Genomic DNA, 15,593 nt, shown 5'->3' on the forward strand with positions numbered 1-15,593 from the left:
GTCTACCCTACGACATCAAGCATCGGGAACTCCACCTGCTCTTTCACACTTTCAAGCCCCATTTATACCTTGGACTCCGTGTTCTCCACCCGGGCTCCTCCGCGAACATAGGAACTCCACATGTGCGGCTGTGGGCCGAGCTGCGCGACCATTGTCTGGTGCCGCACCACGGAGCACCCCTTTCCCCGAAACTCAGGTACCAAAACAATTGTGACCTCAGCTCACTCCCTCCCTGGCTACAAAAGTCCTTTGCCATTCATCTGGGTTTATTTAGTCTGAGTGTGTGGCACCATCTGGTAAGTAGTACTGTATAAGTGCTTTCTTTGATCATTGTAAATCTTGCCTGTATTCTCGCGATAAGTCTGCTCTGTGTCCTTCTGTAAGTTGATTGTAAATAAATTATTGTAGAAATGTTGCCAGTTCGTTTTTTTTCTTTTCCTTCATTGGTCCAGCATGGTTCGGATATGAGTTTAGCCGGGTCTTTATCCCCGATAATCTGTTCATTCTTGCCGGTACGTTCTTGGCAGGTCCGCTCGGCTGCATCCGATCCGGACTTGGTAGTTGGTACTCTACCATAGTTGGTAGAGTGATCCGGTTTGGGCAAGGCATACCGAGGGCGTGGTTCCCCAGTAGTCGAAAGCGCGTGGTTAATTAGGTAAATTGATTCGAGACAAAAAGACCCTACGCCCCGCGGTGGAGTTATTGGCGTGCACAGTCGGTTAAGTGACCCATCGCGTCACAGAATTATCCGTAAGCGATGGCCTACAATTCCGGGAGTCTGGTGGGAGACGACGTAACTTCCCCCACCTAGTGCTCGTTATTGCCACCGGACCCCAGCCTGCAACAATATAAATATATAATGGTGACAAAATATAAATATTTTATGGTGACAAACGAGACTGGTAGGACGGGGACATCGTGTGTGGGAAACGTTTCCAACAGCAAGGGACGTGCGGCCGGGGTGAGTGGGGTGGGAGGGCAGCTGGGTGAGAGAGGAGTGAGGGGGTAGTAGGAGAGGGGTTTGGGTTGTGGGATGGTGGGATGGGGGTTGGGGTGAACAGGTGGTAGAAGGGTGTGGGATTTGGAAACGCCAATGTCTCTGTCTTTTGATTATACTCGTAAGCGAAGTGATTGTCGCTATTGTGACCCCGCCCCCCACCCCATCTCCCTCACCTCTTTTCGTTTGTTAGTTATTGGTTTGATAAAAATATAACATGCTGTTCATTATTCCTGGCCTCAACTTTAAAGCTACAAACTCCAACTCATGGTATAGATACAACGTTGTGAGAGAAATAGCATGGGCTCCGTGGCTGTGGCCTCAGAGGCTGTTTTAAGTCTGCAAGTGATGCCAAAGTGACCAACATAGCAATTTTTGGCAAAGAGGAAGACTGAACGGGTCGGTGAAGCAACGGGTCGGCTCTGCTCATAATATATAATGTAGAATGCAATATATATTCATATATTTTGTTGTGGGGATGTGATACGAGTTAAAGGGAGTAATATACTGTAGTGTAGTAATTTCATGATTACATGTAGAGCATAGGAGTATGGTATTTGTGCACAAAGATTAGAGCATGTATGCATGCAATCCCTCACAGGATAGTTAGAAGCAGATGGTGGTGCTCCCTCCGGGTTTTATGGAAAGCCCGGAGCGTCAGAACAAGACTGCGTTGTGTGTGCGTTCCGCATGGTCCCTGTAATTCTAGAAAAGCTGGGGGGCAACAGCTAAATTGGGGGGAAAGATGTATTCCCCGTGAGCCCTCTAGAAAGGGAGGGAGATATGAGACAAAGTTGTACGGCGTCACCCATGAGCATTGGCACAAGGGTGGGGGAACAGAGGCTGGTAGGACGGGGTTCCATGTGATCCCTGTGGAGAGACCAGCTGAGTGAGACTGCTGGAAATGGCAGCCAAGGCGGAAGGGTTTTGCCCATGACAAATTTACTCATGCATAGAGTGCTTTAACCTCTCACCGTCCCCATCCTCATGTCCTACTCCCACCCCTTTGCCTCCCGTTCACCCTGAAGTCCCTTCCCACTAGAGATGTCTCACACATGACACACAATGACAGGCTTTGACACGCCCCTCCGGTTTTTTTTTTTTTGGTTTTTTTGGGGGGGGTGGGGGGTGGGAGAAGGGAGGGAGGACAAATTTACCTGGGTGAAGAGTGCTTTAACCTTAGCATTGCCCTGGTAAAAGAGGAAATTGTAATACCCTCCGCCACAACCACCATCAGGTGGCGCTACACATTTTTGCACAATTTACTCCCCTCCGCCCCCCCCCCCCACCACACACACACACACCCGCATGTGAGGCCATGGCCATATAGCCCATGTTCCCCCCACGCAAAGTTGTATTTGTATTCCAAGTTTGGAGTTTGTAACATAAAGGATGTGCCCGTGCATCGGGGAACAAAGCCTCAGAGAGAGGGAGGGAGCGAGCGAGCACGAGAGCAAGAGAGAGAGGGGCATATATATATATATATATATATATATATATATATATATATATATATATATATATATATATATATATATATATATATATATATATATATATATATATATATATACACACATATATATATATACACATATACAGTATTGGGATAGAATTGTTAATTATGTGCACAATCTGAAGGAAATGTTCTCGACACATCGAGCAGGGATACAATGTATGCTGTATGTGTGGGATTAGAATAGATGGGATTGTGTGTGTGTGTGTGTGTGTGTGTGTGTGTGTGTGTGTGTGTGTGTGTGTGTGTGTGTGTGTGTGTGTGTGTGTGTGTGTGTGTGTGTGTCATTATTAGCTGACCCCAGGTTGTCCCATGAGGTCCGGAACGGACCTCAGAGAAAGGAGGGGACAACTCTGCGGGATTGTGATATTGGGTTAAAGTGAGTAACGTAGTCTAGGTATTTCATTCTTATTAAATGTGTATCATAAGAGTATGGTATTTGTGAACAAAGATTACAACAATTTTACAAACACAATTTTACAAACGAAGGCAGGAGGGTACCTGAGAAAGATGTGGAGAAGAGTGAGGAAAGAGGAGAGGACATCACCAAAACAGAGTTCTTGATACTTAAAGTGCCACTGTCATTTGACACAGTTGCTCAGGTGCCAAATTGACATGGGAATTCTCTACCTTAGTGGGTAAAGGAGTAAAGTCCACATGTTGCAGACAGCAGTCTGTTTCATGGAAAAGGTTGGGTAGGGGAAAGGAGGGATTGTGTACCTTTCATATTACAGTAAAGACAGTGTTAAGGTAATCGGGTGTTTTCCTCAGTACTGTAAAACATGAACTAAACACACCATTTTGGAGTGAAGGTACAAAACCGTGAATGTGTACAAGAGATCGACTTGACCAGCTGCCACACTGCTTTGGAGAAAGGTGAAACACTTTGGAGAACAAAACAACTGGACAGCAAACAAGCTTGTGGTTGGATTCTGGATCATTGTAGGACTGGTACACACTCGTTGCAAGGTATGAAGAGGGATGTTAGCTTCCCATCGGTTTCGCTTGCCTTCCAGGTGTACAAATAGTCTATCAGAGAGATATCTGATTTCACAACAGAACAATCTGCCTCGCCGAATTGCCAAATGCATCGTGGCATCTTGGCAGCTCTCTAAAGACCACCAAGGAGAGTAATATTTTCATAAATTCATGCTCAGAGAAGCCGAAGGCTGGTGGGATAGTCTAGGCTCTTGGGATATGAAAACACACACACACACACACACACACACACACACACACACACACACACACACACACACACACACACACACACACACACACACACACACACACACACACACACACACACACAGTCTCGCCTGGGTTTGAACCCTGACAACTATAAACTGGTGTTTCACATACAGGCCGTTTCATGATCGACTTGTGTATTTCAAGGCATCAATGTGTGCACTATCCCTCGGATGGACTTTAAACTAGGCATCCCTTGTGACATTATTTGGTGGATGTTAAAGATCCCGCGGTGTCCTTCATGAAGAGTAGGTGAGCTATCACCGGAACCATGGCACAATTCCAAATTCATGCTCTACTATACAGGATGCACTGTATCAGTAGCACATTCATGTCCCATCAACAAATATGCCACTCTCAGGCATGAGCTGCATTCAAGAAAGAAAAAGAGGAAGAAAAGCCAAGAGGAGTTGATGAGGTGGGGGGGGGGGGGTGTAGTGGATACGGAAGGGATTTCAGCCAGGTGCGAGCATTTATAAGAACCTCATGGTGCACACATTTGTAACCTCAGTTCTAGCGCAATGCCACAAACATTTTGGCGAGGGAGGAAAAGTAGATCATTCCTCCTCGTCATTTGTATGCAGCACAAGGCTGCAGGTAGCATCATTGGCTGAGGGCATGGCTGTGCCGCTGATGCAATGCCCCTATTTCCAGTACACTGGTAATCATTTTACCGGCCTCAGAAAGATTGCAGGCTGAGTTACCCCACCTGGTGTTAATTCAACTAACTCAGGACTCTATGATCCCAAGCCAGCCACACTAACCGCGAAGCCAACACCAGGCTTGAGTAGACCATGAGAAGGCCTGTAATGAAACAGCATTACGTTTTCTAAATGATACACAAGCTTTCATTATAAGTACTTGCAAGAAAGGGAATGCACATTAGACGTTATTGGAAGATGGCAATCATCTCAGCACAAGACTGATCCATGGCCCATTATCAAAATAATGGAAGGAGGCATTTGTTGAAAAGGAAGCTGGTCAGGTTTGTTTCAACAGATCCATCCAGCTCTTGCCTTTCAAAGGCTGCTTAGAAGATTGTTGGATTATGCGGATAAAACAAAAAACGATTCAAAATGTATTGTATGCCCAATTATTCCCAAACCAACATTTGGTCTGTGAAGGGATTTGTCTAAAATCTTCATTCAAACGGCATTTCAACATTTACAGCAGATTTTCCTGGTTATTGAAATGGTCATTACAGTGCTCGCATGAATTGTTATTCTGAGGAGAAGCTCATTTGCACCTTCGCACAGAGCAGACTTACTTGTATTTATAGTATCCCCCATTGTGCACAAGGTGAAGACATTAAAAAAAAAAACTAGAACGGCACTCGCTGAACAGTTTACGTTTTGTATCGGACCGATCGGCTGCATCTGTATCCAGACCTGAACCAAGATATCATTGGCTTGTTCTTGTCAACTTCCCAACGCATCCACCAAATTTTGTTATAACTTGTCCACAACTTTTTGAAATGCTCATGATGAATATCGTTTTTGGCCCCATCTCTCAATGGTGAAGAATCACTTGTAATATTAAAAAAAATTCTTGCATCCAGATGTGGATCTTTACCAAAATTGAAAAGATTCAGCCTTGTCGCACATCCAACTTGTCCACCAAGTTTCATCCGAATCCATTCATAACGTTTTGAGATGTTGTGCCACAGACAAACAGACAAGCAGACAGACAAACGGGTGAAAACTTAACCGATGTCCACTTTTGGCGGCAGAGGTAACAAACACTATAATCACGTATTGAGTTACCTACAGTGGGCCATATTCATATTGTTATACTGTAAACATGTGGCTTACAGTGAACCAGCTGAAGTTCAGAAGAAAACCTATAAAATATAACCCAAAAGCTAACCCTAAACAATCTGTTTATTACAGAAACACATTGTGAAAAATTCCTGACATCACCCCCATTTCCCCTTCCCAATATGTAATGATCTGATCTTGCATGTAGAAAGTAACCATATGCACATGATCTCCATTACTTCATCCCACACGAGTAGAGCATCCTCTACAATTATTACTTACAAAAGCAGAACATAACTTGAAGGGCATTCGGTAGAGCGCGTACCTCCGCCACGTAATGCCTGATCCACATGAACATATTGGGCCCAATAGATATATTAAATATCGTGCTATATATCGTTTTTGGCCCTATCTATCAATGGTGAAGAATCATAATTAAAATTCTAGTCGTTGGATCTGGATCCGGATCTGGATCTTCACCTACATGTAATCAGCACGTCGTTGTCACACACCCAACCTGCCCACAAAATTTCAGCCAGAGCCATCCACAACTTTTTGAAATATCCTGCAGACAGACAGACAGACAGACAGACAAAGAAAGACAGGGAGGGGTGAAAACATAACCTCCTTCACTTCTGGTGGCAGAGGTAAATATCAAGGTGTATTTGGGTAATTCTGTTTTTTTTTGTTTCAAAGTTGAATTTAAAAAATAAAAAGCCAGAGCCAGCTATTGCACTGACTCCACCTGTGTTCCAGAAGAGATCAAATCTTAAGTGATGTTTCATCATCCATCTATTGGGACCAGACTCTGTGCAGAGCGTTGGTGCTGCCTAAACAATCTCCTTGGCTATTGGGAACAATCCTGAATGGGTCACCACTCCAACACAGGATACCAGCATGCTGGCACTCATTTTGCCAACCTCAGAAAGATGACAGGCAGAGTCAACCACACCTGGTATTAATTCAACAGCTGAGTGGGATTTGAACTCAGGATCCTACTGTGGAATCCAAAGCCCACCGCCCTAACCATTAAACCAACACCAGGCACGTTTCATCAACGACCCATGAATGTCCTTGGGCTTAATTCCCAGCTCGAGCATGTGGCTTGGTTTTTATTCCCTCAAAATCCATGTTCTACTCATGTGACAGAAGGAGTGAAAGGAGCATCCAACCTTTCATTGTACATGGACTCAGGTGACATAAAAGATGGCATGCGATTCGGAGCATCATTAAATTAAAAGATGGGCTTCCATCTGGTGACAATTTTGGGTGGTAACTAAAATTGTGGCAAGCTCCATTTGGGTGAACTTAAAACAAAGATTCGTTGAACGTGTTTGTGCAACATGGTTGAGAAGGGTAAAGCTGTCAGCAATAGCACATTAATGGGAAACATTGCAGAATGCATTGAACAACCTCCCAACGCTAGTTCTCCAGAAACTGCAGGAAAGCAAACCAAAACCGATATCTTCCGTTTTGCTTGAAAAAAGGTGGTCTCACCAAGTACTGAAATTTCACCCATTAATATTGTCGAAAACAATTCAATTTTGATTCTTCAATAAAACATGATCATAAGAAGTAAAAACACCTTTTATTTATGCAAATATGCCAATGTGATGAGAAAAATGTTATCCTTTGCTTCAAAAGGAATTTGAAACAATGGCAAGATGAACATGATCGAACAGTTAGGCTTGGAAAGGTGACACAGTCAGACATAGCACACCATTCATTGTCTTCAATCTGGCCAGAAATTTTATTTGGATGGGATCCGTGTCTGAGACACGATATTCAACAAACGACAGATTGATTCGGGGGTGGGGGGGAGGTATGAAAACAAAAAAAGAGCCAAGATGATGGTCTAACTGGGGAGACTGTGTACATACTCATAAAATACGCACATATGATACATATTGTTGCGAATTCGCGCCCGCCGGCGTGTGAAAGGCCACGTCACTCAAATCGCGACCGCGTTGCCCACCGGATGGACAATTCAGTCGTGACCCTCTCCGAACAACGACGGGAGCTAGTCATGGGTGGGGGTTTAACCCCACCACGACCGTGCCAATTGCCCACCTGCGCAGGATAGGGTTGCTCGCCAAATTAGATCTACCTAAGTACCTGCGCGGATGGTCGACCGGCGATCGTACCTCGCCGCAGGCCGACTCCGGACACGAACCGTTTAAGCGGTCCGTTCCGTGCTATCGGGATAACCGAGCGGTGTTATCGTCGGCCTCGACGGTTCCAATTAATTACCCGGCGTATTAAGCCCACTACGAACCCTTTACGTGAAGCAGGATGGAGGTTCAATAAAGAAAAGACGAAGCGAAACGGGAAAACAGTTCACACAATGCACATTTATTACGCAACACACGGAAAGCACACATATACAGCCAAACAGTCAAAATGCACATTTAGCAACCCAAATAATAAAAGCAACGACGACGCAGAGTTACTACCGACTACGCGCACACACGGCAACACTTATACAGTTCTACTTTACAGACGGCGCCAACACATTTACTCAAAAGCAAAGGAAAGAAGCCACCCTCATAGACAAGGGGGCAGACGGGCCTGTAGGCCAATATGCGCGCGTGACTTAAAGGAGCGGCCAGTTCCGCGAGACCGGGTGGGTCCTACCCGCGTCCTCGTGACGCGTTGGCGGACGAGCCGCAGATGTGGCCGCGTGGCTGTGCCCCGACTCCGTGCTCCTTGGCGGGTTTCGTTGGCACGACATTTGGAGTGGGGTGGGAACGGGGCCCCCTTTGTTGCACTATCTCAGGGCGGGGGAAAATGGGGAATTGTTGATGCCTTGGGGGAGGGAGAATGGCTGGCTGGCTTGGGTCCCGCGACGAGCGATCTCCCACCACGACCTCGTCGCTGACTGCCGTCCTTCTCGCCTTGGACCCGAGCTCCTTGGCCTCTTCCCACAACTCTCCTCAGCCGACTGCAGAACCCAAGTCGATGCCTTCGCCACCCGACTCCACTCTCTGCCACACTCTGCTGCTGCCACACTCTTCCCTCCAACCAAAAACTGACTCTGCCATGATTCGCCTTGCGCTCGCCATTTTATAGGCCGGCAGGAGAAAACAATATGCAAATTTCCGGATCAGAATGACCTCGGGGGCGGAGCCACGCTCGCCAATTGGACAGAGGAAAAGTGGGCGTGAACCTCCCCTGATCCTAGAATTTGCATATATGGATTTCACACAGACGCGCCTGGAGGCGGGGCCAAGCCGCTCCGCGCTTGCTAATTGGACGGATCAGAAGTGGGCGTGTAGCGTTCCTGATCCGGATTCTCCCTCGGAAAGGCCGCTATTTGCACTCACGGCTCGGTGCGTATCGTTGAATGAGCCCAAGACAGCCCGACGCTCAGTGTTCACAGGTGGTGCAAGAATGGCCGTAGAAAGAGAGAGGTGAGGGTGGTGGAGGGTTTATCGGTGGTGGTTTGATGGTTATGGTGGTTGAGACGTGGTTGGTTCAAAATAAAGATAGAACAGAAAAACGGCTATCTCAAAGCGTCGCAGCCCGAATGAATCACATAAATTCCCTCTAAACAACGGGTTTGGGGCTAACTACACATGTACTTAGAGTTATCTGACCTACGGGCCCTGAATGGTGGTTTGCGAATTTCCACAGCCATAACAATATGATAAAAACTTGATGTTGCAAACAGCTGGATAAAGTGAGCAAAAAAACAATTCCCGGTCGCCAACACCACACCCACGCATGTACAACACCAAAACAGAACCTCCACCAACTACGCAACTCATACTTCATCACGTCCAACCCCCGGACACGAAGACAGCTATGTTTGTGCCCTAAAAACACAAAACAAGAACGAACGTACAAATATGTACTCACCTGCATACACACAATACCAGATCAAGAGTGAATAAACAGAGCAGAGCAGACAATCAATGATGTGAACGGTGTTTTTTTGCTAAAGGTCAGCATAAAAACACTTCAATTGACCGCTCGCATCGACACGTGACCAGAAACTAATTGCCGCCCCTCAGGAATAATGGATAAATGCTGGGGCTTGGGATCTACTGGCCTGAGTAAGCCTGCTGGGAAGCGGGTGAAACATCTCGTGAGACCGGATATGCTCTTGCTTGTTTATTCCTAGATTAGCAGAGTGGATCGTGTTACTTTTTTGGTTTGATGCGTCTTTTTCTTGTCTTTTCCTTTTTTTGTGTACATTGTCGAGGCTCGTATGAAAGCTCACACACAACGCACAGCAGTTTTCACCTTAACAAAAGCAGACACAGAGCAGACTTATCGCATTAGAACTTCTACAATCTTAACTTATGCTATGACAGGTTTCATCACACACACACACACACACACACACACACACACACACACACACACACACACACACACACACACACACACACACACACACACACACACACACACACACACACACACACACACACACACACACACGATTAGATATAGTTCAGAAAGAAAGAGAGCAGATGAGGACAAACAGCCTCGCAATACTTGGCGTGGTCGGCCGACCAACTTAACCCAGTACGCTTAGGGAGAGGTCGGAGGGAGAAATACTGGTGTGTAACGTGTGGGAGTATGACGTGTGGTGGAGGGCAATATGGGGGGGGGGTGCGGTGTCGTGCCAGAGGAAAATGGGGTGGCGAGTCAGTAATGATGCGCACAGAGCAGACTTGTGCATCCAAAGAGAACGAGATAGAGGGGTGGAAAGAGAGAGAGAGAAGAGAAGATGCATGAGGAGACAGATACCGAACCTTGTCATGCATAGGTCTGTGGGTGTGGCGTGTACCTCCATGGGATGCTCCGCTTAAGCATTCCCATCTCGAGAGTTGGCGCGTTTTCTCCGGCTTAGTCACTTTGCCGGGCTCGTGGGAACGTGCGCTCTGCACTGGTCCTCAGGAAGAACGTCTCAGTTGCACACCAAACGAGAGTGAAGACCCAGTGAAGGGCAGAGGCAACAAGGAGCAGCCAACGCAGAGCCGAGAGGAGTAGAGAAGAAGAGGGCGAAGCAGAGAGTGAGCGGCTCCACGCTCCTCCTTTTATAAGCCCTGGGTGAAGGGTGGGGCGATGACCCGACCCGAATCCCGCTCCTCTATTGGGCCACAGCGGCCCTTGCCATGCCCTGCCAGGCTCTCGTGGTCGGAAATGGTCTCATTTGCCCATCCGGATTGCCACAGCCCAGAGCTCCTGCCTCACCACAGGGTATGAGCCAACACCCTGGCCCTGAGCGTGCTCCGAGTGCAGTCTGAATGCCGAATAGCAATGCACACCCACCGCCCACGGGCCACCTCTCATGAGCCAAACTGCACAACTGGGCCCCATACCAAACTCCTGGATCACCATTCCCATGACCCCTCCTTGCCGCCCCTGTCTTGCCCTGTTCTGGCAACTGGATAAGTGTCATATCAATCCCGTGTGTTCACCCAGTACATCCCCGGCGAGATGTGGTCGAGCTATTAATGTCTGTTGCTCAGCCCCGCTTTCCATGATCCGTGGACAACCCAAGTTGTGGAGTACTCCTCCGTATAGTGTCGAATTGCAGTGATGCAGAGGTATGAGGGGGTGCGGGAATATTTTTCCCGTGTGCAGGAATCGTTTGTGGTCGAAGTGGTGAAGTTTGGTGAGCGAGGGGTGAAGCAAGGTGAGATGCCATTGGAAATTGGCCACAGATTTGAATGAAATAATGGCGCACCATGCATGTGCTGTATCGTGTGTAGTGTGCTTGTTGGAAGGAGTTTGGTGGTGGTGGTTCCAAGCCATGGGAGGCATAGTGGTGTGTTTGCTATTTATATCGCATTTTGCATGGCATGTGTGCTTGCTTGCTTGACTTGTACCATGGCTAAAAGGAAAGGGTTGGATTAGAAATCAGAATGGGAGACAGATATAGTTCATAGACCTAGCTATAAGACCACGCAACACACTTCGTCACATTAACCCACTAGACATGAGGGGAAGGTCTAACCGCACGGAGACCAACGAAATAACTGCCTGGGGATCACTGTATGTTGGATGCCATTGCCTTAGAGGCATGCAGTTTTGCAGAACCACAACTCTATCGATATATCTGTGTATATACCAGTATGACCCCACCGGTATACAGATATCGAAAAATATTTGATATCGACGGATCAAATATTGATTTGATATCAAATGAGGGGGAGCACCATCCTGTTAAAAAAATGTGGGATGCAGGTCTTCAATCTGTAGGAAGGCGAATCCTTCCAACATGTTCATGTAAATTGTTGAGGTCACTGTATCCTCTGCAAAGAAAAACGTACCCACAAATTGGTCATGGAGATGGCCACACCACACATTGACCTTTGAACTGTTGAGCATGTGTTCCATGACCAGGTGGGGGTGTTCAGAGCTCCAGATCCTCACATTGTGCTGGTTGACATTCGCCGATACATGAAAGCAAGCTTCGTCTGTGAACATGACTTTTTTCAGGTAATCTTCATCATCCTCTATCGGACTGAGCATTTCCAAGACAAACGCATTGCATTTGGATCCATCACTTGGTTTGAGTTCTTGCAAAATATGCACCTTGCAGGAATAAAGTTTCAGTCTTTTTGACAAAATCCTGTGTGCAGTAGTGGTTGGTAATCACAGTTGTCTGGATACACATCGGATTGGTTTTCTGGGACTTTGTTGAAATGATTCATGGCACGCGTTCAACGTCTTCTGCACTTGCGCTTGGTTGATCAGTACTTTTATGTTTCTGACAACTTCTAGTCTCCTTAAACCTCTTGTACCACTCTCTGATGCTAGTCCGTGATGGTGGATTCCTTCCTTACCTGGTATGGAAATTATAGTTAAAAAGAGCTTTATATATATATATATATATATATATATATATATATATATATATATATATATATGAGATATATATATATATATATATATATATATATATATATATATATATATATATATGAGATATATTTAGGCAATTTAAAGTTAGTTTTGGGACATCACCACTCACCATCAGTGGGGTGCCATTGATTGATTTGGTATATGTACACACACTTACACACACAATATGGGTGCAGTTACACAATTATAAATGAACAGAAAATAAAGGTTATTTGTATTTGTGAGAAAAATTACACACCCAGACCAGGACTCAAACCCAGGTCCTCTGGAAAACCAGACCAGTGCTCTGCCATCTGAGCTATCTGGGTGACCCACAAGTTAAGTACGCAATTCTCCCACATATCGATGTCACTCTCTTTCCCCTGCTGCTTCCGGGGCACTCACTGCCAACCATTGGAGCGGCAAGGGCCTGTCCATGAGAGGGTCTTCCCCTGTGGGGGGCAATTCCATGACTGCCATTATTTACCACAGGGGGCAGAGTAACACAATTACAAATGAACAGTGAATAAAGATTATATGTATATGTGGGAAAAATTACATGCTCAGACAGGGGAAAGAGAGTGGCATCAACATGTGGGAGAACTGCGTATTCAGCCTGTGGGTCACCCGGATGGCAAAGCACTGGTGCAGTCTTCCAGGGTACCTGGATTTGATTCCTGGTCTGGGCATGTAATTTTTCCCCACATATAATTAATCTTTATTTCCTGTTCACTTATAATTGTAACGACACCCCCTGTGGAAAATAATAGCAGTCATGGAATTGGCTGCCAACTGCTGAATTGTATGGGGCTTATTGATGTATACACGCTCCTTTAGGTAACCCCAAAGAAAATAATCGGGAGGCGTCAAAATCAGGAGAACGTGATGGCCAAGAAATTTCTGAATTTCGCAAAATTATTCGGTGTCCATGCACATTGGGTGAGAATAATCGATCGATGAAACTTAAAATAAAATTCCACGATTTTGGTTCTTTGTTCAGTTGTGAATTTTTCCAGGGGTAATTTCCAAATGTTTAAAAAACAAACTATTAAACAAATTATTTAAAATTATTTAAATTATTTTAAAAAAATTATTTAAAAAAAAATAATTATTTAAAAACAAATTATTAAAAAACAGAAATGTTCTTTAACTTCTAAATCCCTAGGTGACTTTTGGGGTACCCAAACTACACACAACAGGTGGGGCATGATTTTTTTGTCAATGATGTTGAGGCTCGTGGAGTAGCTCGAACATAGAATTGATCAGGATGTCACTATTCATGGTATACTGTTATATCCTGATTCCCAAGTATGTTCAAAAGCAATAGCAAATTAATGGTTCAATTTATGCCTGAGCTGCCATCAATTAACAAATGATGATGAGCATTCTTACAAGAAAGGTCTGTCGAGATGATTCACATTAAAAAAAATCAATGTACCACTGAGTATAGCTGCCCAGCATGAGAGGCTGCCCAGCCTGAGAGTCTCAGCATCACAAGAACGGTCTGATGCTTTGACTGCTTCGGGGTCTTCATTTGGGAGAATCATTCATCTTTGAATAAAGATGAGCACCATTCGTAGTACTGCTCCAACTGTCATGTGCAATCACACATGCAGAGATTTGTTTTCCTATTTTTTTTTAAGCTATTCCAATTTTTTTGTTATGAGCAATATAATGTTGCTTCAATTGTCTTTTTTAAACAATTATTCATTGTGTGATGTAATGTGTAGAAATCAACAAGTGTAGCCTGGAGTGTCCCAAGACAGTGTCTTTGGCCCAGTCTTGTTCCATATATATATATATATATATATATATATATATATATATATATATATATATATATATATATATATATATATATATATATATATATATATATATATATATAAATAAATATATAAATATATAATCGATGACCTTTCTGATGCTTTGCAAACCCTCTCTACCTTTTATGAAAGACACCACGTTATGTCAGACAGTACATCATTCATCCCAATGACAAGCAGACAGTTGCCCTGCTACTCCATATGCTAATCTGTAATTGAGTAACTGTTGTTCTGACAATGTAACATGTCTTTCAATCCTTGCAAATCTCAGTCTCACCCTGTCACTCCAGAAGAATAATCAAACATATCTATCTATTTGCATGGTCATTCACTGTAAGAGGATCAGTCTCTTGAACTTCTCAGCCTTGGTATCAGCCATGACCTCTCCTGGGCTGACCAAATTTACAAACTTGCCTCCAAAAGCAGTGACAGACTGGGAATTCTTCATCATTCCAAATCATCCCTTGAAAAATCAGAACAAACAAGAGCAAGAATTACTTTGCAATACATGTCCCCTTCCGATGTGATATTTTGCAAGTCCAAAAAACTGATGAAACATCCTGAAACTCGAACTTGTTCTGTAACTTATAATAAAGCCCTGTACCAAGTTTGAATTGAATATGTTAAAGGGTATTGGGGGGGGGGACAAAAGTCTGAAAAGCCACATGTGGGATGGACGGACAGGCAGAGAGTAAACCTATAGACCCTCCAGTGAAACCGGTGGGGGACTACAAAAAAAAAAACTGTACAAGGGCTTTGTTCAGAGCTCAATGGAGGACTGCTCTCCCCTCTGAGATGATTCCTCAGCATCACCTCCACCTCTCCTTGAATCTATGGACTCCAAAGATCTCAACATTATTTGCAAACCCTGCAATGAGGTTGAAGCTAAATACCTATTGTCTCACATTGGAGACTGGTTGATGACTGCTGCTTTTTAGCACCTCTTCTTCACACCTGCTCCCTCTGCTCCCAGACCATCCACAGCAAATCCAAGATGCACCTTTGAGATTTTGTAAGATTTTACAAAAACGAAAGAAGTGTTCCATTTATCACACCAGAAATTTCATAAATTCCAGATCAGCAGTGAGTGATGTAGCTGCAGTCAACCTATCAGAGGGATGGGAGTACTCATTCATCTTTGTGGAGTTGTCAGCAAAAAAGAGGAGAGGGTTCTCTTGAGCATCAGAGATGTTCCTCATCTATACAAATGACAAGACTGGCCTCAAAACGCTGTCTTCGGGGAATTCCAGTCTCCACTGGGAGAGGGGAGGAGTGGGTTCCATTGATGGCATCATGTTGACTGCAAGAGTGGCATGAGTCAGAAATCCAGGAACAAAGACAGTCTCGTAAGCCTCAAGCAGAGAGCTTGCCAAACAAAGCAGAATGCC

General features: G+C 44.9%; 2 protein-coding genes across 7 annotated transcripts in view; one reads left to right on the plus strand and one right to left on the minus strand.

The window, feature by feature from the left end:
- Positions 1–15,593, plus strand: part of RSPH14 (radial spoke head 14 homolog) — a 276,628-nt gene that overhangs the window by 159,165 nt on the left and 101,870 nt on the right. The gene's annotated exons all lie outside the window — the stretch shown is intronic.
- GNAZ (G protein subunit alpha z) overlaps positions 1–15,593 on the minus strand; it is a 116,808-nt gene that overhangs the window by 80,514 nt on the left and 20,701 nt on the right. The gene's annotated exons all lie outside the window — the stretch shown is intronic.

This window comes from Eptatretus burgeri, chromosome 16, assembly GCF_056783735.1.
Source record: "Eptatretus burgeri isolate ZD-2024b chromosome 16, Ebu_testis_v1, whole genome shotgun sequence".
Classification (NCBI taxonomy): Eukaryota; Metazoa; Chordata; class Myxini; order Myxiniformes; family Myxinidae; genus Eptatretus; species Eptatretus burgeri.